A 22,106-nucleotide genomic window follows, 5' to 3' on the forward strand; every position below is an offset into this window, starting at 1 on the left:
ACACGAAGGGTTGGAAAAGATCCTTAAGGTCATCGAGTCCAACCATAAACTTGGCAGTGCCACCAAACAATGTCCCCAGGCACCACATCCTAAATACCCCTGCAAATCAGCTGCTACCAAACTCACTGTGGTAAATTCATTTCTAGCACTGAAATGAGCATCTCTGGTGCCATAATTACCAGGATTTTCAGGGGAATGCAAAGCTCTAATTAGACCCTGTTCCACATGCTCTTCATTCCCAGCTGAATTAGTCTGGGTGAGTAGTGAAGAGCTGCTGCTGGTAAAGCCAGGATGTACTTCAGGGAGAGTTTGCAGGTTTTGGGGAGGTCAGTGATGTCCAGCCTGGCTGTCAGGCACTGAGGGTCTCTTCCCTGCCCCAGCTATTTGTGTTTTATCAGCCTAACTGCTGCTGGCTGAGCAGGACCCTGGCTTTGCCCAGGGCTGCTGGAATACTCTGCTCTTTCAGGCTCCCCATTATGGGAAGGCATTGCTGATTCTGCCTCAGTTGAGGGAGAAAACTTTTCTCCTGTGGAAGACTGAAGAGCAGCCTCTGTTCTCTGGAAAGCTGCTGCCCAGGTTTGGCTCTGAGAGCTGCCATCCCTGCAGGGGTGAGTGCCCAGCTGGCTGCCATTTCTGCTGGTTTGTTCCATTACTGCTCTTTTATCCACCCCCTGCCCTGGGAGAGATGGGAGGAAGTTTAATTGATGGGAGGTCTCTGAAGTCCCTGGACACGTGTGATGGTGTGTGGCTGCTGGCTTGGATGAGCAGATTTACATCTTCTTTTTCTGTCCCTAAATTGATGCCCCTTTGTTCACTTCTGAGGCAATATTTCAAACTTTGCATAAAAATGGAAAGATTGCTTTCATATTTAATGTGCAGTAAGATCATGTAATTAGGAAAGAGCCTTCGTGGTGATCCATGCAGGCTGTCAGTGCTGTCACCACCCAGAACTCTCTTCCCTCACAGCAGCCAATATGTTCCTCAGGCCACTGTATACATTTGCTTCCTTTGATCAATAATTTAGGGTAATCATTTTGTTCTGTAAAATTTCCCAAGTCCATATATATTGCATGAAATGTAGAATAGACATTCCCAGAATGGATTTTTAAAAGATTTTCATGAAAGGTTTAGGTTTTTTTTTGAAATCTGAGGAGGGGAAAGATGTGGGTCTGGAGATGTGAATAAATCTGTTTGTTTGGGGACTTTGATTCCTGAAGATTTATTTTCTTAATAGTGTTGAATAGCATTTAGACTGTCTCCAGCTCCTCAGAGCTTGTGGAGCAGCTATTTCTCTGTTTTATTTTCGCCTCCAGCCTTCCATCCTCAGTGAGAAGAGGAGTGGGACTTGCACATCACCTCCCTCGCAGGCGCTGGGAAGGGAGAGCGAAGCTCTGCTTCGTGCTCTGATATTCCTGAGCTCAGATCTGAGAGCTGCTGTGTGCAAATAGCTGCCAGCAGGAATTCTCCACCTGCGGTAGCATCAGGGCCAGAGGAGGATGTTTCAGTTGCTCTTTGGTGGCTGAGGATTTGTGTGTGTGGAAAACAGCGGAGATGGTGAGAAGCAGAGTTTGTTCCTGTTTGGAGCAGTGGAAATCTGCTGAAGGACAAAGCTGGGTGGAGGGAGGAGAAATAATCAGTTAAAGTGGGAATCTCTGCGCTGAACATCGAGTGGAGGTGAATGAGAGAGGGAAGAGAACAATTTTATAGGCTTTTTATTTTTCTGGAGTGGGGGGAGGCTGATTTATTGGCAGTGTTGACTAAGGTCAGAGCAAACAGATGGGGAGCTGGATCCTTGCTCTGAGAAGTCTCTGCAGCAGAGGCAGCCTGAGACTCTGCTTTATTTATGTATTTGTTTATTTTAAAAAGGAAGAAAAAATACCATTAAGCACCAGTGGGGAGAACATTCACATGTTGCATCTATTTGTCTATCTGTGCACATAATGAGGCGTAGGATTAGAATAGGTGGGGAGTGAAACCTGACTGGAGTCTCGTGTGTGGAGACTTTCAGAATTCACTTCCAAGGAGAAGCATTTAAAATGGCTCAGGCAGGGTGAGCTGATGTGTTATTCCCTCAGGAAATGGGATGCAAAATCATATTTATTGCTGCTGGTGGGGAATCTGAGGGTTTCTCTGTGCAAACACCTCCATCCCCAGAGGAAAGATTACCAGGGTGTATTTTAATTTCCCTGTGAAATGGCAGCTGGAGCCCCAAAACCTCTGGCTGTGGGGACATTTGGAGCAGCAGCACCAAGGGGATTAATGCCATCCCTCTGGGCTCCCAGGCTGGGTTTCTGTGGATGCTGTGATCCCAGAGGATGGAGCTGGGCTCTCCATGGATGGTGTGCAGGAAGGGCTGTGGGTTGGAGCTCTCCAGCCTTGGCACCTTCTAGATGCCCACCCTGTGAGGGCTGAGCTGGGACTGTGGGACACCAGGAATTGCTGCTGGATGCTGCTCCAGCCTTATGGGAATTTAAAGGTTGGAAATATTTATGAGCTATCATAATTAAAATCCAAATCGCTCTATGACAAAAGAAGGTCTATTGCTTTGTTGGTTTCATTAAATCATATCCTGATGATCACATGTCATCCCTGGGATAAAACTGGCTGTGGGCAGGATTTTCCCAGCTCTCTGGGGAATAGAGCTGTTTTGCACTGGAACTTTGGGAAAGCTCTGGGAGGATTCCCTGGCAGATGAGAGCTCACTGGGCAGCACTCAGTCTGCTGAAGGAGCTGCTCTCACCCACAGCTTGTGTGCCACTGGATTCCATGTAGGTTTCTGTTATCCTGGGATCTTCCAAGCTCCTGAAATGGGACAAACAAACTTCTGAAAGGAGATGATAAAAGGAGCCTCGAGGAGCTGGCAGAAGGGGCAGAGGAAAGCAAAGCCGGGCAGGCAAACCTTGGCTCTTTGGATGAGTTTGCCCCAAGGAAATCTGTATAATCGTGACATTTCACAATGTACACAGCACAGAGGATCACCAGGCATTAAGGACACTGCAGCCTCCACATGTTAAAATTGCTGAAATTGTTAAAAATGTGCAGAGTGCAGGACAGGGTTGGCTGTGGAGCAAGGCTGGTGTGGGAGGGAGCTGAGCCTGGCCATGATCCACATTCAGAACCACATCTGCTGGGCTCTGGAGCTTGACAGCACTTCAGGCACACACAGCTCCTCTCCTTGAACTTTAAGGAGGTGTTTCCCCTCACCTGTGCTTTTGATTCTGGAACCTAGGAGGAAAAATAATTGGATATAGGGGGAAAATAAGAGCCTTCAAATGTGATGTTCCCATAATGTGCTCTGGCAGCTCGGGCAATGTGTTCATTTTTTCAATGCTGAGGTGCATGAATAACACATGAGACAGAGCACAGCTGGAATGGACTGGAAAGAGAGACGGGCTCTGGGCAGAGAGCACATAAAAGGTGTTATCCATAAAGGCCATCCAGAGCTTTATCTTCCACAGCACTGGGCTATAACCTTCAATCGCCTCTGGAAGGGCTGGCAGCTTCTGCTGGGTGCAGGGTTGTCTTCCCAATGTTTATTCCTTTGAAAGGTTTAGTTCAGTGCTAGAGTTGATAAAGATATCTTATTTTATTGCCTGTTTGCAGGGCCCTGCTCAAAAAGAAGCTTTGCAGCTTTGGCCTGGTCTTTGGGACTGGTGTTGCTATTTTAATATTGCATGTGTAAGTGTTTGTAGGGAGATAAAGAGAGAGCTGTTTGATCTCTATTGCAGAGTGGACTTTAGGGCTTCACAGGAACTCAACTCATATGCACATAATTAATTTTAAGTCCTTTTGTCTGCCACTTTTCTGGTTGCTACACTTGGTACAAGTGCAGAGATGACAAAAAATGACTTGGCCAATAAGTTGCAGTAAGTAAATGATGTTGTATTGATCTGAGCAACCAATCTGTTCATTACAGTTCTTCCAGGCTCCTTCCCAATCAGCCTTACTGTTAAATATGGGATGTGTGTCTCCAGTGCTGCATCAGCCATTAAATTATGCTCATGGATGTTAATAAAAGAGCCCAAGGCTTGTCTTTATGCAGGCAGAGAAGGAGCACCAGTTACATGGGAAATGGGATGAAGAATATAGTTTTATGGTACACTTAAAATTTATTCCATTTTAAGATATGTAGCAGTGTAAGAAGTGAGAATTTTTAAATTCTGACCTTTCCACACATATATTGGCATCTTTGGCTTATCTTTTTTCTCTTTACCCAGAGAATCATGATGACAGCTCTTGTTTCCTCTGCGAGTCTCCAGCAGGTGAATGACTGACAGAGCAGGGAGGAAAGGTTTGAGGGGTCAGGGGAGAGAGCAGGGACAGAAAGCCATGGCTGGGCTGATCCAGGGCTGCTGGGAGGTCTGAAAAGGGAATCACAGAATCACAATGGGGTTGGAAAGGACCTTAAAGACCATCCAGTTCCACTGCACTGCCATGGGCAGGGACACCCTCTGGCAGTGGGAAGCTCTGTCCTGGCATTCCACACCCTTGCCCAAAGTCCCTCTTCTGTGCTCTTGGAGTCCCTTTAGGCACTGAAATTTGTACAAAATGAAATGGCCTAGAAAAAAAAAATCTGTAATATTTCCCATGCTTACTTTATACCCCTTGTTGTTCACTACAAGAGGTGCAAGCACAGGGCACTCCTGGTGGAAGTTCCATATCTTGTGCTGATGCTGCTCAGCTCCTGGGAGAGCACAGCTTGGTGGGGCTTTGTGAGGCTCCCTGGCAGGGGAAGAGCTGTCTGGCAGAGACAGAAATCTACCTGGAAATCAGAGAAATGACACTCAGAGAAGATCGATACCGAAGCAAGAAGCTTTCAGAACTCTCACCAAAGCATTAAGATTTGTGCAGAGGCAGCAAAGAGAGGGCTGGAAATGGAGGCTGATTGTGCCTGGTGGGGCTGTCAGAGGGATGAGAGAGCTTTCAGCTGAGAGGCTGCCTGGAGGGACAGCAGGGACAGCGGCAGGGTGAGTGCTGGGGATGCTCTGGCTGCTGTGGGGACAAGACACTGTCCCTGCTCCTGCCATGGGCAGCCAGAGCTGCTGCTTGCTCCCCACAAAGCCCAAAGCTGCCAGGCTTCCAGCTCTGCATTGTGTGTGGATCCACAGTAAGTGAAACTGAGGCAGCCCTGGGGATCCAGCTGAAAGGGTTAACCAGAGAGGTGGGATCATCCCAATTGCAGTAAATCAGGAGCTACAGGCAGATGGGAATTCAAAGTGAGGACAGAGCCACAGCACCCTGGCCTGAGGAGGTGATAAGCATCAAGCCTTCCCTGTTTCCTTTGGGTGTCCATTTATGAATTCTCCCCCTGTTTCAGCAGTTCACTAAACCTTTGTGTTGAGATGAGATTCAGAGCTCCTGCCAGGAACTCGGCATTTCCTATTTTGGATCCCGTAAATACCAAGCCAGATAACATCAGGGAAGGGGTGAGCACTGGTGTTTAAAGCATTACATGATAGCTCTGTCTCTATGAAAATTGCATTTCTATTTCCACTAATATTGAGGGAAAATTCTGGGTTTATTTTAACCCATTCCTACCAAAGCCTGAGCTCTAACTGTGGTGTTTTGTCACCAGTGCTGCCTCACCACAGCCATGTTTTGGAGTTCTGGGCTGCATTCTCAGCACAAGCACATTTTTGCTGTCAAACCATCTGGGTGTGTGTGAGCTCCATCTCTGAGCTGTGCTGCTGCAATTCCAATGCTCCTGTGTGAGCACTGCTGAAAATGGAGTGTGTTTGAAGGGCTTCTTCCCTCTTGCCATTGCAGAGCTGTGAGTGGTGTCCATGTCCACCCAGCCCGTGTTTGGCTGGACATGAGCACAGCAGGAAGCCCCAGCAGCTCTCAGACCATGCTGTGCCCACCCTGCTGTCCCTGGGTCACTCTGCTCACTGGCCTGGTGGAGGCTCAGCCCCAGCAGGGCCAGCCAGGCTGTGCAGCTCAGTGCAGCCTGTCAGCCTGGAGCAGGCACACCCGAGCTGAGGGATCAATGCAGTCTGTGGCACATCGATGGCTGTTGGGAGGAGGGCTCCAAGCACTTGGGAGCTGTCTGAGGGCATTACAGTTATCCACTGCTGAAGCTCTCGGGTGACCTTCAGTGTGCCCAGCCTTCATCAAATATTGAAAGCTGAAAGGAGTGCATGCAGCAGGTCTGAGCTGTGCCTGGTGAATCCCTGCTGAAAGCAGCAGGGATCTGTGCTGGGGTGATGCCTCCTTGTTCCACTAAAAATTCCAAACTGTTGGGTGCCAACAGCGTGGGCACTGTGGCTTGTATGGCTCCTTTGGCCCCAGCAGATGAACCTTCCCTTGGCAGAGACCCTTTGGTCAGTGCTGCCCATTCCCACCCTGCTCTGGGATGTCTGGGATGCTCCACACTCCCCCAGCCAGTCTGGAATCCAAGGATGGTCACCATCAGCCACACACTTTGGGCAGGGCAATCAGCATTGCTACTCTCTGCAGAGCCCAGCTGAAGTGGAGGGACCAGGCAGTTATTAAATAATCTCTGTGGCTGATTCTAATGACAGAAGCTGCACTTGCAATCTCTAGGTGGACCTGATCATCCGTCATCTGCAGTTATTAAGTTGCTGGGAGAGATGAAAGTAAGAGTGCATTGAGTTCTTGCCATTTATAAGGCCAATTACCAACCCATTTCTGTCCAAGCACAAAGCTTGTCAAGCCTAAGTGAGAATAAACACTGCAGGAAGGAGCAGGAGGTGTCCAGGGACAGTCAGTCAGTCAGCCTTGTGCACGGGCTGAGGAGAGGGTGGATGGCAGAGCTGGGAGAGCCTCCTTAAAGGATTATTGGCACCAGGAGCAATCAGGGCTCCTCAGCACGGTGGGGATGTGGGGTTGTCCCTGCTTTCTGTGCACTCAGCACCTCCCAGGTCTGCAGTGAATGGCATTCAAACCTTATCTCTGGACTTTTGGAGGGATTTGAGCATCTCTGTGCCCCTTCAGGAAGGAGAACAGTCCATGCCCAGTGTACTGCTCCAAGCCCCAATGTGCAATACTGGGACACTGCCAGGGATCCAGGGGCAGCACAGCTTCTGTGGGCACCTCCCTCAGAGGGGAGGGATATATATCCCTTCCCAATATCCACTCCAGGCCCTTGTCAAAGTGCCCCACACAGATCCATTTGTGCTCAGGTGGACAGGAGGGGTGAGAGGTGCAGCTCTGATGTCCCTGGGGTGAGCAGGATGTGTCTCCTGTGCCTCTCTTTGGAACCAGCAGATGGATTTGGGGAGCTGCAGCTCTCCATCATTCCAGCTCCAGAGGCTGGTGGAAATCAGCTCAAATACAGCTAAATACACGAGGGCTCTGCTCTGCATTTCAGTGTGAACTTGCACCAGGGTGAGCTTCGAGCTGCTCGGCTGCACTAGAAAAATCGACCATGAAAAATGGGGCTAATTATTCAGGAAAATGTGTTGTGTAATTAGATGTGGATTGTTCTGCTCTCCTTTCTGGGCAGGGCTTGGGAAGAGGTGAGGCCATTATGATGACAGATATAAATATCTGCTCAGCTTTGTCTCCAGGGGTGAGGCCACAACCAGATGCACTAGTAAAAACATCCAAATATTCTTCCTTCTTCTTCTTTCAAAAAAAAGTTTCTCTGGAAAAAAGCCTGAGTTTAAAGTAATTTGTACCCCACAGAGGTAATTTTCTACCCCACATTTATAGAAGAAATACTGAGAATAAAGCTGGTAAATGGAGTAGAACAGAGAGCCCCGACAGCATTATTTGTATCCTCACAAGGAGCCGAGCAAAGCAGGAAAATGTCACAGGTGGAGAAGTGGCAGAGGTGGCAGCAGAGGTGGCAGAGGTGGCAGCAGAGGTGGCAGTGAGGTCCTGGCTCCCCATGGAGCTGGCAGGGCTGCCCAGCCCTTTGGACAGGACTTGGGCAGCATCTCATCCTCACAGCTAAAAGGAAAGGAATTATTAACAGCGTGGAAACCGTTTAAGTGCTTCAGGTAATTAGGAAATATGTTGGTGCTTTCAAATAAGGGAAATTAAATGTGTGTTAAATAAGTACCAAAAGAAAAGCAAGTGCCAGGCGTGAAACGAGTTATGAATAAAACATTTTTGCAACATTACCTGGTAATTTAGGGAACTTCCCTGGGTGCAGAGGTGGGATGAGGTTCCTGCTGAGCAAGCCTGGAATGCCTTGCCCAGGTGTAGAGCAGGGGTGGGCAGCCTGAGCTGGTTTTTGGGGGTTCCTGGCCATCGGGGGTGAGGAGGTGCCTTTCACCAAGGAAACACTCATGCTAAGAGGCTGTGGCATCAGAGCTGCAGGGGACAGGCAGGGCTGCCCCTCCCTGGGGACAATCCCATTGCTGATCCCAAACAGCCCCTGGGGAGCACATGGGATCCACGGCTGGATCTGTGGGCATCTCCTGCTCCCTGCAGCTCCACGCTGCGAGGTGGGGATGAGCTCTGGGGCCAGGGATGGCCATGGGGGTGACAAAAACCTGGGGATACAGCTGGAGCCTCTGGCTTTCCAACGAGCTCTCCAAACGCCTTTCAAGTATTTCAGTGTTATTATAAATATGTCAATGTGTTAAATGAAAGTGTGTGTGGGTGTTGGTTCATTGAGCATCTTTGAAATGAAAATAATGAAACAAACGACCTCTGCTAACTAAAGAGTGTTCCCCAGAGCTTTGCAGAGCACAGTTCAGCCCAGAGTCCTTTGATGGTTAACACAACCTGCAGCAGAGAGTGCAGGGGCAGAGCTCTGAGTCCCCAGGTGCCTAGGATTGCTTCAAAAGCAGCACTTAAAAATACCAAAAGAGCCCTTCTCCACCCCCTCCCCGGGATTTAAAGGCATTTTTTAGACTCCATGCTGAGTTTGCTGCCCCCAGCAACTCTGCTACAGCCTGGGGGGACTCGGAGTGCATGGAGAGGATGGCAGGAGGGATGGAGAGAGGGAAGCCAGGAGGGAGGAAAGGATACCAGGATGGATGGAGGGATACCAGGATGGACACAGGGATGCCAGGATGGACACAGGGATACCAGGAGGGAGACAGGGATGCCCTGCTGGCCCATGGTCCCTCCCAGCCCGCAGTGGTGGCACAAATTCCGAGGTTTCCATAGCTTTCCCTCACTCCCTGGGCAGGATGCTGGTGCTGAGTGTTGCTGGGCACACTGAAGGTGCCACTCTGAGTTTGTGCCACTGCCCTTTGGGGTCTGTGCCACTGCCCTTTGGGGTCTGTGCCACTGCCCTTTGGGGTCTGTGCCACTGCCCTTTGGGGTCTGTGCCACTGCCCTTTGGGGTCTGTGCCACTGCCCTATGGGGTCTGTGCCAGCCCTGGTCACCTCCCAGCCCAGGGACACTGGTGGCACTGCTGCCTTTGGCCTCTCAGCTCCCTTCAGGCTTCCTCCAGCCCAGCTGCCTCTCCCTAATCCCATTACCTGCAATATGGAATTTGTACCATTTTTTAATTACCTCCATGGCCTTCCCAGACTTAACTAACTCGAAATGAATCTTAATTTCACCGTGCTCTGGGCCATAAAAGTGCATTGGATTGCCATGGAATATCTTTATAAGGCTCAGCAGCTGTTCCATGTCCCCTTTCTGCTGTATTTTATTGCATTTTGGGACAGGCATTTGGAGGATTCAGCACGAGGCTGCATTCCCTGTTACCAGGAAATATTTCTGAAGTAATAATTTGATTTCCTCACAAAATTGTGAAGCAATTACAGAAATTAAGACAAAAGCCTGATTAATTAGAGGATAAGTGGCAAGAAGCCCCAGTGCAGAGCCACCAGCTCCTTAAGGATAACTTAAAAATGATTTTAAGCCTTTCCCTTTTCCTAACTTGCTGCAGTGTGGAAATCCTCTGTTGCTCATTTAAAGCCATCTTCCCACACCCAAATTTTCAGATTTATATGTAAATGCACTGTCGATCAATTAAAAGATAAACCCAACTTTTATGTAGGAATCTAGAAGGAATAAACTCAATAAAATGCAATTCTAATATCCTGATCTTTGTATACAGTGATCAGAAAGCAATTAATCAGATTATTTTTATTGCCTAGTAGTAATTTTCCACTTTGTAGTAATTTTCTTGGTCTATAACTTATAGTTATAAAATATTTTTACATCAGAAAAGATAAGTTCCATATAGAGGATCTGTTCTGATCAAAGCCAGACTAATGTATCATGCTGGGAAATGCAGTCCAGGGTGACCCTCGTGGGGAAATGACTGTGAGCAACATGAGGATTTCCCTCTTTCACAAGGGGTGAGAGACAAGGTGCTCCTCTGGGCCTCCAAGGTGCTGGTGGAGCTTTTTCCTCCCCACCCTGGATTTTTATTTAAAGTTTAAAAAAACCCTCTACTTCAGTTGTTTATTTCAATGCGGAGAGAATTGATGAATGTTTATTCTTAATTTATTTTTTTTCTACTTCCAGAAGAATTTTGTAGTACTTTATTTTTAAAACTTTAATTTGTGGAAGTTGTAAATATTTTTTCATGACAATCTTTAAAAGTAGACTTTTGCTTTATTTTTTTTCAAATCACTACGTGTGTGTCTTGCATTGGTGTGCAGAGAAAACCCAAACCCTACCTTTAGGAGCTGTTTTGGATCATAATAAAGCCCCATACATCAAGCAACTACGTGCAGATGGCTCATTTGCTTCCCTTTCGTTCCATATCAGTCAAAGCCACCCAGGGCACTGGGAGCACAGTGTGCTCCACTCTGGGCACACATTTGAACTTTTCTCCTGGCTATTGATCAAGACTCAACTAATCTGTATCTCAGATGATATTAGGAGTTCACTCTGCAGATCAATCAATTCTTTTAATTGTAATTTCTTGTGGTGGCGCAGAACTGTGGGTTTGGACTGAAGCTGGCCAGAGTCTGGCTGCCCAGGAAGGGCTGGGAAAGCACCTGAGCCAAAAAGTGCTTCATCTTTACCTGAGTGTTCTCTGGCTGGATGTTTGTCCATAATCGCCGTGGGTTGCTCTGGCTGTGGGACAATCCCAGTCCCAGCAGGAGCTGTGGCAGCTCTGGGCTCTGCTCACCCTGTGCAATGGGATTGTGGCAGCTCTGAACCCTCCTCACCCTGTGCAATGGGATTGTGGCAGCTCTGGACCCTCCTCACCCTGTGCAATGGGATTGTGGCAGCTCTGGGCTCTGCTCACCCTGTGCAATGGGATTGTGGCAGCTCTGGATCCTCCTCACCCTGTGCAATGGGATTGTGGCAGCTCTGGACTCTCCTCACCCTGTGCAATGGGACTGTGGCAGCTCTGGGCTCTCCTCACCTTGTGCAGATGGATGAGCTGCCAGCAGCTCCCATGGCCACACCTGGGCAGCCCCAGGGAGCTCTGCCCTCCTGCCCTCCCTGTCACATCCCACAGGGCACACTGTGTCCCCTGCCCTGCACTGGGTTTGGAGCTCACTGGCATTCCCAGGGCATTTATCCTGAGCCGTGTCTCCAATGAAATATCCATTTCCCAAACCAACTGCTCACCTTTCCTGTCACTTGATGGCCTTGGCACTCACTGGCAGTGCTGCTCTGGGGGGGAGCAGCTGCTGAGTGCTGTGCAGAGCTCTGAGCCCTGAGAGCTGAGTGCTCACCAAAACAGGGGACAGGACTGGCAGGGAGAGCTTTCCTAGAACCTGTGCAGCCTTCAGGTGTCACCTCTGTGCCTGTGCTCCCACCTCAGCACTCTGCTGATGGAATGTTTACCTGAAGGAGCTCTAAGAATGGGAACAGCAGCTGTGGCTGCTGCTGCTGAGCACAGCAGTTCCTCCCACCTTCCTGCAGCCTTTCCCACCCCTGGGCTGATCTTCATTTGCACCTCCCTGGCTGTGGCACTCGGTGCTCTGGGCTGGTGACAAGGTGGGGATTGGGCACAGCTTGGACTCAGTGATCTTGCAGGCCTTTCCAACCCCAGTGACTGTGGGATTCTGGGATTCTTTAGCTCTGCTGGGTGGTACTGCCTGTTTCCCCTCTGTGTCTGCTGGGTGTCACTTCTTCCCTGGCTGTCCCCACTCCAGAGCCATCAGCTCCTCTCATGGACCTCCAGAGCTGCTGCAGTGGCCACATTCTCACCAAACCCCATGGAATTACGTGTCATCCTTGTGCCCTGATGCCAGAATGTGTTTTTTCCTGGATTTTGTTTGAACGGGGGCTCTAAGGCAAGGCTGTTCTGTTTGGCAGTGGGTTGGTTCCAGCTGAGCTGGCTGCACACCACACTGTCACATTGTGCCATCCTGGGCTGGGCTGGGGCAGCAGGGCCTGGCTGAGCTCCAGGAGATCCTCTGGCAGCAAATACTGAAGGAGAGGTTGACAACAGCAGTGCCAGTGCATGGTGAGGAGGCAGACCCTGCAAAGCCTGGTGAGCCAGAGGTGGAACCAAACCTAGGTGAGGTGCATTGCTTTGGAAGCACTGGAGAAAATGGAATAGGAGGTTGATTTTGCCAGGGATGGGGGAGGAGAGGAAGAATAGAGAATTTTGCCTTGAAGAAATGCATCAGAGAAACAGGAGGAGCTGCCATGCAATGTTTCCTTGTGGCTTCTCGCAGCGATATTACTAAAAGTATGAAAAAATAACTAATTATTGTGTGAAGAAGGGCAAAAATTAAAGTAATTTTTTCTGTGAGGTTTTACTGTGCATTCCATACACTCTACAAATAAATAATTTACTGGCTGTGATTGATGCGGTTAATTCCCGTTACGTTTTTGTCGCCTGTGGATCGCGGTGCTCGCAGAGCCCAGGGCTGGGCTGTGTGTCTCAGAGAAGACAAAGCTGTGGCCTGCGTGTTCTGTGATTCAGCTTGCAAAAGCCATCACTCACCTCTGCCTCTGGTTCCCCGGCACAGAGCCGTGCTGCAGCGCGTTCTGCCGTGCCAGGAAGATGTTTCTGGTTTTTATCTTTCTGAATGACCACATTATTTATTTGGAATCCGCCGAACACCAACAAGTGCTCATGCAAGCAGCGAGCAAAAGCTCCCAGCAAACAGTGTGACACTAATCTGTTGTTTGTGCTAAAATACAGAAAGGAAATTACTGCTCGGCTGTCATGAAGCTCATAAAGGAAAAAAGAAAAATGCCACCGCTAAAGAATGAGCTTCAAAAGAAAGTTCCATTATCAGTTTGTTTCATGCCTTGTAGCTCCAGCTGCAAACAATCCCTTCCATAAACACCCCCTCAAGATAAATGGCAGCACAATTCGGGTGCTATCGGGGAGATAAAGCCACAAGTCGCCTGTTTGGGGGAGGGAGGATCTGCTGCTTTATTTTGTAACATCTCATCACCATCTTGGGGGAGCAAATGAATATGTATCGTCTGTTATCTTGTCATTTTGGAGCCAAACAACTTAAAATACATTTTCTGTGAAATAACCCCGGGGATTTCAAGACCAGAATAAATTATTAGAACAATTTGAGCTTGGAGTCTCTGTAGTTGCTTGAAACGTGGCAAAAGCTCTTCCTGGTTTGTGGGAGTTGCTTTTGCTTAGGAACCAAAGGGGGGGAAAAAGGGGAAAAATACCCACCAAAGCTTGCTGAGCCCAGACACCTCTGCCAAAGCAGGGAACTTGTAGGGCTGGGGGTTTGCCTCTTCTGCCAGGGAACTGGGACAGGGTGAGAGGAAATGGCCTCAGGCTGGGCCAGGGGAGGCTCAGGGTGGACAGCAGCAGGAATTTCTCCATGGAAAGGGTGCTCAGGCATTGGAACTGCCCAGGGAGGTTTGCAGTCCCCATCCCTGCAGATGTCCTGGGCCTGGCTGTGGCACTCAATGCTTTGGGCTGGGGACAAGGTGGGCATTGGGGACAGCTTGGATTTGATGGACTTGGAGAGCTTTTCCAATGGAAATGATTGTGGGATTATGTGATTTACACCCCAAGCTGATGAGGCTGTTCAGCAAAGCTCTGAACCTGCAGGTTGTGGTGCTGTGGGGGCAGATCTGGTGGCAAATGTCCCTTCAGATGGTGACACGAATTCTCTGTTTAATAACTTGTGCTTGAATTTCTTAGAGCTTTCTCTGGTCTGTGTTTTCCTCAGGCTCAGGAGGGCTGAGCTCTGTTCCAGCCAGGCAGCTCCTGGGCAACAGCTCTGCTCTTGGATGCAGCTCTTTCATGGCCACTGGAAAAAATAAAGGAATCAAATCCTTTAATGAATGTGTAACTTCTGCCTAAGTATGGACATCAGAGAGGACAAAACAAATGAAAAAAATATGGGATTTTAGATTTTGCCATTTCCTGCTGGTGCAGCTGACTGTGTGGTCCAACCTCCACCGAGGGCTGAGCCAGGAATGGGGCTGATGGAGCCAAGCACTGGAACAATCCATGCAAATCTAAGCCCTAATCCTTTTATATTGATGGAAATTAAACTTTTATTCTTGCCATGGATATGGGAGTCTGAAATTCACTTTGGGAAAAAATTCAGGGTTTTATTTTTGGCTCCACTTTCACAATTACTCAGCCCAGGGCGTTTTTATGCTGCAGCTCCATTATGTGAAAATCGTGAGTAACATTTTTCTCTCCAGGACTCTACATTTACTCTCCGAATGTTTCACTGAGAATATGACATGATTTAGACTGCAGTGCTTTTAAAAAAACTACCCAATTTCCAGGCCCAAATTGTACCTGTGAAAGTGGCTGCAGGGAGTCAGCACTGTCATGGTGGGATGGAGCCAAGAGATGGCTGGAGCTCGTTAAAGCTCTCTGCAAATTATCTCATTAAGTGCTTGCAGATTGAGAAGTGTCTCAGCCCTGCAGGGGTGAAGAATGGAGCTCTTCAAAAAGGGGATTTATGATTATTTGGGGAACAGAATTCCCAGTGTAACCACTTGACAAGTTGAAGGTCTCAGACACCTCAGAGCACCCCAGGATGGAGCAGGTGGCTCCAGGTGCTGCCAGGGAAGTACCAGGGTTTGTGTACTTAGGTTTGCAGATTTTAGGAACAGAGAACCCAAACCAGGTCTGAAAACCAATGGTGTGTGTTCTGGAGGATGGATGGGATGGTGCAGTGAATGGCTGGGGCAGGGGCAGGTGAGGCTGAAGAAGAAGTAAAATTCATTTATTCTCTGGTTTCCCAGTTCTGCTCTGTCCGTTTGCTCAGCTCCCACCTGCTCCCCTCCACACCCCTCTTTTCCCCTGGTCACTCAGCCCCTCAGCACCTCAGCCATGCTGCTCCCACAGACATTCCTCACCCCCCAGTGAGGAAGACTGTGCTGAATAATTTAGTACATTGGAAATCTTTGTTCTGTGCCTCCAGACTGAAGTGGAAATTTGTCTTGAACTGGCAGCTATCTGAAATCAATAATATCATCAACTTCACCTGCATTTACAAAGATAATATTTCCTTAATATTGCCTGGATTCAAAGGGAAGAAGAAAGGCTGTGCGGGAGGAAAAGTCATAAAAAGCATTGCAGTGAAGCAGCTTTAAATTTTAGAAAACTTTTCTGAGGTCATTAATTGGACTTCGTTACAAGATTTAAATGAGATATTGAAAATCAAACATGGTGGGCCAGTTTTAATTGCCTGTTCTGTGGTGGAGCACAATCTTAGAGAGGTAGTTTCTGGTTTGTATCTATAAAGAAAGATCCAGCAGCCCTGAAGGGCCGAGGTCATTGGAGCTGGACAGAGAATTTACAGGTATTTATCTTGTGGGCACTGCTTTGCATCAATACCCTGTGTGCAGCACACGCTGAGGAGCAAATTCCTTGTTGGTCCTTAAATCCTGTTCCATGGTGCTGCTAAAGCAAGACTTCATGTAAATATCATTATGAGACTCTTAAAACTATGGGACTCTCCATCCCTGGAGTGCCCAAGGCCGGGCTGGATGGGGCTTGGAGCAGCCTGGGATGGCAGGAGGTGTCCCTGGCAGTTCTGCAGGAAGGGATTGGCTTGGGAAGGAGGTGAATCTGCTGTTACTCACTGCCTTCAAGGGGCTCTTTAAGGCACAGTGCAGAATTCAAATTGCCTTTTAATACTGCACTTGGGAGTGTTCCCTCATTTTTCCATTTTGAAGTTTCACAAAGTGCTGAATCTCTGATGCAAACAAAGCCCATCCTTGCTGTGCTTCCTGTGCATGTCAGCAAATGGCTTTGGGGTCTCTTGGTTTCCTTCCAGGTCAGCATTTAGGTTGTATTTGAAAATAAATGCACTTAATCCTATTTAAAGTATTGAGGAAGACACACCTGATATTGGGAACATGTGGTTCGTGTGGAAAAGTTTTAGTACTACTGGTAGAAAGGAATTTTTGGTGCAGCATCAGCCCAATAATGACCAAAATGTCTCACCTGATGGACAAGTAAACAGCTCTGGGGAAATTAAAATAATTCCGTCTGTTAATGCTGCGGGTTGGGCAGTAAACAGTGCACATAACCATGGAAAATAGGACAATTTAAACCCGAGGGAGTTAACTGTGTCCTGTCCAGGAGCTGGCAGCACCAGCTTGGTGGAGGAGCCTCAGTGGCAGTGTGGGGAGCAGCAGCCATTCCAGCCAATTTCTGTTTGCAGAGGGCGTGAGGAGCACCCTGCAGGCTCACTCTGCTTTATGGGACAATGCAGGGAACTTCTGACTGCTCTGTCTGCTGGCTCTGTGAGAACTCCACCCTCACACCAGTGGGAACTTCTGACCCAAACTGCAACCTGGCTGAACAGCCTCGAGCAGCTGAGAACTGTAAGTTGGATTGCTAAGTGCTGTGTGTGCTGGGGATGGCAGATGCACAGATGGCAGCAGAGGCAAAATGGGAATAAATCTGACAGGTTGCAGAACTGTGATTTTTACACCTGGTGAATGCCTAAAGAGAGTGGCTGTGCTGATCCATCCACTGGTGTTCCCAACTGCTGATCCCTTGGCTTTGCTTCCTTTGCTGCTTGGTTGCTTTGGTTTTAGGGCTTTTCTTGCGTGTGGATTTTTTTTTGTTTGGTTGGTTTTTTCTGGTTTTTTGGTTTTTTTTTTGGTTGGCTGGTTGGTTTTGGATTTTTTTTGTTTTGTTTTGTTTTGTTTTTGTTTTTTGTTTGGGGTTTTTTTTGGGAATGAATTTACATTTGCTTAACAACTAAAATACAGGGAACATAGCAGGTCCTGCACAGAAAAATTCCTTTGGCAGAGCCACCAGTGCCTCATTCAGGCTGTGTCCAGTGGGATTCCTGCTCAGTGGGGGTCATTAAGTAAACTCAACCACCCTCTCACAAAACTTGGTGTGACAAAGTGTTCTGGGCTGGGGCAGTGATTTCACCCCCAGCAAAATATTTCAGTGTGAAATTGCATTTGCTGCACACAGGGTCAGGACCTTCATCAGCACCTGAGCATGATCTCCTCCTCCATGCTCCAAAAGCAAAACAGCTCTTTTACAGATTTTTAATGCTTTCTAGGATTTTACTCCAGTGGAAACATGGAAGAAAACCAAAGTTTTGGTGCAATTCCTTTCAACAGTGACCCCATAACCACAGCCCAACTCAACACATCCCAAACAGCTCCAACACTCAGCCTTGGCTTCTGTTTGAGTAATAATCCTACTCATTATTTACCAGCATTGCCATAATTTTGTCTCCTGGGTATTGAAGATTAAAATGCCCAGGAAGCTTCCTGAGCCATTCAAGTTCCTAGTGGGATCTGCAGAGCTTTGCAGACATAAAGTGATTGAAAACATTTATCTTCCCCCGTGATTAATAATAAATCAGGAGTCTTATGATTCCTCCTTTAGGTTTTAATTTTAAACAAGCTGTTGAAATTTAATCTCTGAGCAAAAAAGGGTTCTGAACAGGCTTTGTTTGGATTGAAAACAGAAGTTTTGTACTGTTTAGGACATTAAAAAAATACAACTGTATAAAAATTCAGCCTCCTGCAATAACATATGGCTGCGGGTTTGGTGAATGAGGATGATTTATGCAATCACACCATAAATGTGAACAACTGTGGGAGATGAAAAACGTGCTGATGGAGATGAGGAGTGTCCCAGTGCTCCATGGATCAGCTGTGGGAATTCCAGTGGGACAGTCTGGCCAAGTATCTGCTGGGATGAAGGATGAAAAGACCCAATAAACGTTCATCCACAGTGAAACTTTATTGCCACAAACTCAGGGACCCCAGGGTGGTCATTAAAAGGTGAAGGAATTGTCTTGGTGGGGTTCAGCTTCGCCCAAAAATTCCAGTTCTGAATTCCCTGGAGGAACCCAGGGCTCAGACCTTGTCCCTCTGGCTCCAGGGATTCATTCCCAGGGGCTTCTTCAGAGATTTCAAACAGGGGAAATATTCCACTCCTCCCCCTGGGATTAGCTTTGCTGTTGGATGTGATTTCTTTGCTATAAAATGTGAGTAGAATCCCGAGATCAAACAATTTCCAATGGAAATGGAGAGCCTTACATGGATATATTAGTGTGTGTTTCAACCATTCATTACTTTTTCTCTGAACACTTCTGTGTTACTCAGCAGTTTATTCATAAAGAGGAAAAAAAGGAGCAGCAGCAGAAATAATGGCACTAGCAGGGAAAGGGAGGAAAATTGGAAATTCTGCCTTTTGCCAAGTGGGAGGCTGAGCAGAACATCAGCTCACCCAAACCAGCCCTGACAGAGGGGCAGCTTTGGGTGTGAATGGAACAATATTTCACTTCCTGGGGAAAAAAAAAAAATCAGGCTGTTGGTCAAGATGTTTCTATGGTAACTGATATAATTTCATTTTAGTGATGGATTACAGAGGAAAACTCCAGGGAGGTTTGAGATGACGGAGTTTCATCTGACAGAGCCTGGCAGATTCTTTCTCTGCAGTTATTAGGCAGTTCTGGTTATGTTTTATATTTCATATAACCATTTATACCAATTTATGCTTTGTATTTTATGTAACCATTTTATATACAGGAGTTGGGTGGGACAGCTGTGCATGGAGTCTTTGAGATCTTCGTTTTTAAAAGGTGTTTCTGCTGCAGGTATAAAATACAGGTGCAGGTATAGCAGGCAGAAGAAAGGTGATTTTATTTCTTTTGAGGGGATCAATATTCCACAGCAGGGAAAGTTATGTATTCCCAGCTGTACTTGTATAAACAGCATTTCATTATGCCCATTATCATAAGAGGCCTCTTTATCTCCTCTGTCAATATTTGGCTCTATCAGGCACTGTCTTATCTTTAAAGTGAAAAATCCATCATTGTGACAGAAGGGAAAAAATACATTAACACCCACCTGCTAATTTATATTTGAGGCTGGAGGCCCAGAAGGCTTTTAAAGGTTTGCATTAATTGTGTATTTGAGCTGTTCTGCTGAATTCCCACATCCTTTCCCCATGGAAAATTCCCAGGCATTTCACTGCTGTTGTGAAATCAGTATCTTTACAAAAATTTCCTGTGTCTGCTTAGTGAGGAGGGAAAGCTGTATTGTTCATTTAACCATTTCTGTTGGGAAAAACACCCAAGGTGTTTCAGGTACACATCGTTTCATCTCAGACCAAATGTGTGGTGTGTTTTTGTTCCACTCTGACATTGTGCAGAGAGACAAACTGCAGGCTGCAGTGGGAACTAAACCTCTAAAATTGCATATAATATGTGTAACAACTGCTGTTAGAAGAGAAATGATTACAGTGCTTAAACTCTGTGGCTGGTGTCAGGAATAAAAATGCAACTTGTGCCTCATTTCAGTGGAGGGGACAGTCTGCACGGAGCAGTGGGGCTCAGCCTGGCCTCCAAATGCCTTTATGTGACAGAAAAGTCTCAGCATCAGAATCCTGGCAGTGCAGGGCTGGGACACTCACCAATTAACTTTCATCCTTTGGTGGAATTCTAAAGAAACAATAGAATAAGTTCTCAGAATGACAGAATACACTGAGCTGGAAGGGTCCCATCTTGAGGGTGAGGAAGGCAGACTTTGCAGCCTTAAGACAATAAATTAAATCAATTTGGGGTCTCCTGTTGAGTTGGTGGGATTTCCTGGCTGCCCTGGCCTCAGACTGCCCATGGCTCTGCCCTCCAACTCCTGCCTCCATCAGCAGTGAGGATGGAAAGGGATAATGTGCACCTGAAGAGGAACGAGGAAAGGGGAGGGGGAAAGTGGATTGAAATTGAGAAAATGAATTTTGAACAATTTATACATGTTCGCTCATCATTCATCAAAGGCAGCATTTTAAAAAGGTTAACACCTTGGCAGAGGTAATTGCTGTTCTTCCTCTTAAATTCCAGTGTAATTTCTGATTTCTTCCTCTGTTGTTGATCTTCCAGCTAAGTAGATTTTAAATAAAACAAATATTTATGCCAGTGAAGCACAACGGCTTCAGTGTTTAAGTAAAGCAAAGCAAATGAAACTTCCTCCTGTAAATATTGAAGGAAAGCAAAGCAAACAAACCTGGAAAACCACCTGGCTGCAGCAAAATGCCTTAAAAACCTGAGGAAGACAACTTCATATCCAGGAATTGTATGTTAATCACTTAATCACCAAGTTGAGGGATTTTGTGTATTAAATGCTTTTCCTCACCCAGGATTTTACAGCTTTCAGTGCTCTGTTCCTCTGGCTTGTGCACAGAAGGCTGGGAGTATATTCAGGGATCTGCTCCTTGGCCATGAATACACACTTCTTCCCATATGATTAATATTTTATTTTATTTTATTTTATTTTATTATTTTATTTTATTTTATTTTATTTTTTATCCAATTTTCTTTTGCCGGACAAAAGAAAATGGAATAAAATGGAGAAGGCAAGGTCCAACTCTTTGAAGAATCCTACTTGGGGAAAAATTATGTCTTTTCAACTTGCTCCCCTTCTCCATGAGCCTTGACAGCTTTTAAAGTGCAGGACTTCAGGTGCTTCCTCGTGGCACGTCTTCCTCCAGGCACATTTTCCCCGTGTGAAGGAAAGTCGCAGTTTTTCAGTGTAAATAAATGCAGCTCTGTGGAGTTTGGAGGGCAGTGGCTTTGAAGTGGTAATTGTGCTAAGCAGGGAGATGTGGTGGAGATTCTCTCAGTGCTGTGTGGGGCTGAGAACAAACACTGAGGGGGAAATATTTTGTGGGGAAAATAGCAAAAATCAGCGTGGGAATGGAGAGGAGACTCTGTGGAGCTGCTGCTCCGATCAGAGAAGAAACTGCAGGAATTTTCTGTACATGAGGGACAAAATAATGGCACAGGTAGAGAGCAAAGCTGAGGGGAGGATGCAGGAGGGAAAGAGGAGACAGCTGGCAGGGTGGGGTGGCACTGCAGCCGGGGTTGGTGACCTGAGTGGCACTGAGGGATGGACTGAGGGCTCAGTGCCCAGGCTGCTGCTCTGTGCCCTCCCAGTCCCCAGGAAACACAGAAAGCTCCTTGCCCTCGGCTGTCTGAAGTTTGTCCATCAGCCTGAGGCTGAGCAGACACGGCCGAGCTGTGTGTGCAAGGAAACAGCAGCTCTGCACCATTTCATTATTGCTGTCCTGCTTATTTCCAGTGAGAAAATAAGGCCCAGCAATGGTGCAGTGATGGGAAAGCAAAGAATGCCTGGCTGTGGGTAATTCTGGCCACTCACTGTGCTGATGGGAGCCCAAAGCAGAGCATGAAAACACCAACCAGAGGACATGGAGAGCCAGAAATCCTCCTGTCTCCTTTGTCATGCTCTGCTGCCTGGCCTTCAATGTCCAGCAACCTCTGCTGAGTCCCTGACCCTCCCTTCTAGGCACCAGGAAAGGCACATGCACTGTGGTTTATCTGCTCCAAAAGCACATTGAGAGAGCAGATACAGGATTATACCCACTGAAAAGAGCAAGGTTCACTTATCTTATGATTAAATATAGTGGGAGACAGTCATTTTTATAAGTTAAAGAGCACTAGATTGAGATACATTCATCACAGATTAGCTGAGTTTCTTCCTTGAAGGGCCTCATTGAAATGTGTGTGATGTCCATTGTTGTGGGAGATGCTGTTTAAAACTTTTAACAACAAGATAAAAGCTTGTGACTGGGAGAAAGAACTGCTGTCATTGCTGGATTTAATAAATCTTCTGCAGGGACAATAAGCCTGCGATAAACCCAGACAAAGCCTCTTGCTTGGAAGTTATTTTGGCAGGTGGAAAGGAAGGACATTCTGTCATTGTGGTTTGGGACTGTGCACGTCACCAGGCTGCTGAAACCTTCCTGGGAGTCACAGGAGGAGCTTTGTCCTTCCCTGGGCACAGCCTGGACTGGCTGGGTGGCAAAGGCCTG

General features: G+C 47.2%; 1 long non-coding RNA gene across 1 annotated transcript in view; it reads left to right on the top strand.

Annotated features, from left to right (window-relative positions):
- The window catches only part of LOC146431507 (uncharacterized), a 50,964-nt gene that overhangs the window by 25,931 nt on the left and 2,927 nt on the right, over positions 1-22,106 (top strand). The gene's annotated exons all lie outside the window — the stretch shown is intronic.

The sequence above is a fragment of the Lichenostomus cassidix genome, chromosome 12, assembly GCF_008360975.1.
Source record: "Lichenostomus cassidix isolate B80296 chromosome 12, HeHo_3.0, whole genome shotgun sequence".
Lineage (NCBI taxonomy): Eukaryota > Metazoa > Chordata > Aves > Passeriformes > Meliphagidae > Lichenostomus > Lichenostomus cassidix.